The 4,063-nt window shown below is 42.2% G+C and overlaps 1 pseudogene; it reads left to right on the top strand.

Moving 5' to 3' along the window:
- Nucleotides 1–1,619: 1,619 nt before the first annotated feature.
- On the top strand, nt 1,620–2,907 carry LOC112656025 (spermine synthase-like; annotated as a pseudogene).
- Nucleotides 2,908–4,063: the final 1,156 nt, after the last annotated feature.

Genomic DNA, 4,063 nt, shown 5'->3' with positions numbered 1-4,063 from the left:
TTTTTCTGTTTTTGTTTTTTTTGTTTCTTTGTTTGCTCTTCTTTTTCTAGCGCCTGTTTAGGATGAGATTGTTTATTTGAGATTTCTCCTGCTTCTTGAGGTAGGTCTGCTATAAACTTCCCTTTCAGAGCCACTTTTTCTGCATTCCTAAGGTTTTGGACTACTGTGCTTTCATTTTCATTTGTTTCCATATACTTTTAATTTTTTTTTTCTTTGATATCCTGGTTGACCCATTCATTGTTTAGTAGCATGTTGTTTAACCTCCATGTATTTATGCTACTCCCAGATTTTTTCTTTGATAGATGTCTAGTTTCATAGAGTAGTGGTCAGAAAAGATGCACAGTATAACTTCCATCTTCTTGAATTTCTTGAAGCTTCTTTTGTGATCTATTCTGGAGAATATTCCATGTGCACTTGAAAAGAATATGTATTCTGCTGTTTTAGGATGGAATGTTCTGAATATATCTGTTAAATCTCTCTGGTTTGGTATGTCATTCAAAGCCATTGTTACCTTGTGAATTTCCTTTTTTCTCCCCTTTTAAAGATTTTATTTATTTATTTCAAGAGAGAGAAAGAGAGCATGCATGACCTAGAGGAAGGACAGGAGAGAGATTGAAGCAGATACCCCACTGAGCAGGAAGCCCAACGCAGAGCTCAATCCCAGGACTCTGAGATCATGACCTGAGTCAGACACTTAACTGCCTGAGCCAAGTGTCATGGATTTCTGTTTAGATGATCTCTGGTATGCTGTCTTTCTGGGATGTGCTCTGAGATCAGCAAATAATCTCCTTACTGTGTGCTCCAGGTACCCTTCAGTTCGCTGTTTCCAACCTAGTGTCCTTGAGTTGTTTGCCTGCCTTCTTTCTAAGAGAAAGTGTAGTGCCTTAGAGAGTTGCAGCCTATCCTGCCAACCTTTAAAACTCCAGACTTTAAGCCCTACTGGTTGCCTGAAGTCATGAAATTTGAACCCCTTCTCACTTTCCAAGTCAATTGCTGTGGGGGGTTTATTTTCCTGATGCATTCTCCTATGTTCTAGTCTCTCTCTCTCTGGGATTTCCTCCCCACCACAACAGCCACAATCAGTTTCTTTCACAATCTGTGTCTCTGAACTTTCTACTTTCTTTGATGTGTCCTTTCCTCTAACTTTTAGTTTTAGCTGTACAACATCTTCCACAGTCTTCAGGTCAGTTTCTTGGGTATTTAGGATACTTTGATAGTTACCTAGCTGTACTGGTAGGATGAGGCAAGCCTAGGTTCCTCCTACTCTACCACCATCTTCCTGTCTTTTCTTTGACAGTGTGAACTATTATATTTTATTTTAATTTATTTTATTTTATTATTTTATTTTATTTCATTTAATCTTATTTATTTATTAATTAATTATTTACTTATTTATTTATTGGACAGTGTGAACTTTAACTTAACTTTTAAAGTTAATTCTGAGTTTATTGTCTCCTTGAAAAAAGAGCTCTGGGAGGTCGGGGCAGCAGGCATCCTCGCTTCCTCCCTCCTGGAGGCGCCCCCGGCCCCGCCCCGGCCCCGCCCCGGCCCCGCCCCGGCCCCGCCCCGCGCTCCCTTGGCCCCTCCCACCTCCTCGCCCGGCCGCCCGCGCACCGCCCTCCCCTCCCCTCCCCGCAGGCCGCAGCCCGGGGCCTCGCCTCACTATGGCAGCAGCGCGGCGCAGCACGCTAGACTTCCAGCTCGGGGCCCGAGCTGATGGCGAGACCATTCTAAAAGGCCTCCGGTGCGTTTTCCAGGAGCAAGGGATGACGGAGTCGGTGCACACCTGGCCAGACCATGGTTATCTAGCGACCTACGTAAACAAAAATGGCGGCTTTGCCAATTTGAGAATTTACCCACGTGGACTGGTGCTGTTGGATCTTCAGAGCTGCGATGGTGATTCTCAAGGCCAAGAAGTTGACAGTCTTTTGAACAAAGTCGAAGAAGGACTGAAAGAATTGAGTGAGGACGGTACTGAGCGGGTGAAGCGATTACCGCCCATAGTTCGAGGAGGGGCGGTCGACAGATACTGGCCCGCTGCCGACGGCCGCCTGGTGGAGTAGGACATGGACGAAGTGGTGTACGATGAAGATTCACCGTATCAGAACATTAAGATTCTACACTCGAAGCAGTTTGGAAATATCCTCGTCCTCAGTGGGGATGTTAATCTGGCGGAGAGTGATCTGGCGTCCACCCAGGCCATCACGGGCAGCGGAAAAGAAGACTACGGTGGCAAAGATGTACTGATTCTCGGCGGTGGGGATGGGGGCATATTATGTGAAATAGTCAAACTGAAACCAAAGATGGTCACTATGGTAGAGATCGACCAAATGGTGATTGATGGGTGTAAGAAATACATGCGGAAAACATGGGGCGACGTCTTAGACGACCTTAAGGGAGACTGCTATCAGGTTCTGATAGAAGACTGTATCCCGGTACTGGGGAGGTACGCCGAGCAACGGAGAGAGTTTGATTATGTGATCAATGATTTGACAGCGGTCCCCATCTCCAGTCCCCGGAAGAAGATTCCACATGGGAGTTTCTCAGACTGATTCTTGACCTCTCAATGAGAGTACTGAAACAGGATGGGGAATACTTTACACAGGGTAACTGTGCGAATTTGACGGAAGCCTTGTCGCTCTATGAAGAACAGCTGGGCCGCCTCTATTGTCCTGTGGAATTCTCAAAGGAGATCGTCTGTGTTCCCTCATACTTGGAATTGTGGGTATTTTACACTGTTTGGAAGAAAGCTAAACCTTGAAGACCAATGTGTGCTGCGAATAGCCTTCCTGACCTTCACATGCTATAGGTGACATCGAAATGAATCGCGCAATTGATTGTGAATCCCTTCAAGTTTTCTTTTTTTAATTATTATTTTTAATTTAAACAAAGCAAATGGAAAATGTATATTTTGATGCGCTGGGGTGTTAATTTTTTTGAAAGTCAGCTGAAGGATGATTAGACAGCACAGTGGAGGCTGCTAAATGCACTGAACCCCTAGAATGTGATTTTTGTTACTTTTCTGTGTGTGTGTGTTTGCAGGGGGGGGGCTTTTTTGTTTTGTTTCAGTAGACTTCAAATTCGGTTATTTGAAGGAATGAGTATCATTGTTTTATTCTGGAGGGAAGTTCTTTGATGTGTTTCTTTCCCAAAAAGTTGACCTAGATATTAAAATTTGGTGCTTATAAGAAAGAGTTAAGTAACAATGAATAGCAATGCTTTGATTAAAATTATAAATGAGAAAAAAAATAAAAAGAAAAAAATCACTGAACTTTTTTATTGCTTAGCCAATTGACCACATATTATTGAAGTGTAATCAATTGCTGTGCCCAGGAAAAAGGAGCAAGTGAGTAATCAAAATCTACACATTATACCAGCATATATTATTTTTTGAAATTTGTATTTATTTATGATAGTCACAGAGAGAGAGAGAGGCAGAGACACAGGCAGAGGGAGAAGCAGGCTCCATGCACCAGGAGCCCGATGTGGGATTCGATCCTGGGTCTCCAGGATCGTGCCCTGGGCCAAAGGCAGGTGCCAAACCGCTGCGCCACCCAGGGATCCCTACCAGCATACATTATTAGTCATAGGCTTTGCACTTAAGTGCCAAGATATCTGAAAATCTGTACTGTTTCCCTCTCAAAATATTTTAACTTCATGTTTATAAGTTTTAGAAAACAATTTTAAAAGCTGAGTTGCTAAAATCCCTAATGTCATTCCATATCCCATAGGTAAGCATCCTTACCTATTTGTTATGCATCTGGGAGGCCTTTAAATTGTGTTTCCTATTTCCGATTGTGAATGTGTGTAATTCTATTTGCAATAACGGAATCACTGGGTATGTTTTGCTTTGTAACTTGATTTTTAAATTATTTGATATATTTCTGTGTTTGTAACAGGTAAGTTTTACACTTTAAAAATACTTATTTTAAAATTTCTAGACATTTTTTAACACATTTTTGTAAATCTTTAACATTACACAAAGCAAATGTTTAAACAAGGTATCTTGGTGGGGATATTATGTTGTTGATTGGTTAATTTAGCCTGGAGTTCATGGAAAAAA

The sequence above is a fragment of the Canis lupus genome, chromosome 22 (assembly GCF_003254725.2).
Source record: "Canis lupus dingo isolate Sandy chromosome 22, ASM325472v2, whole genome shotgun sequence".
NCBI classification, from domain to species: Eukaryota; Metazoa; Chordata; class Mammalia; order Carnivora; family Canidae; genus Canis; species Canis lupus.
This window is presented reverse-complemented; position numbering and strand designations above follow the sequence as displayed.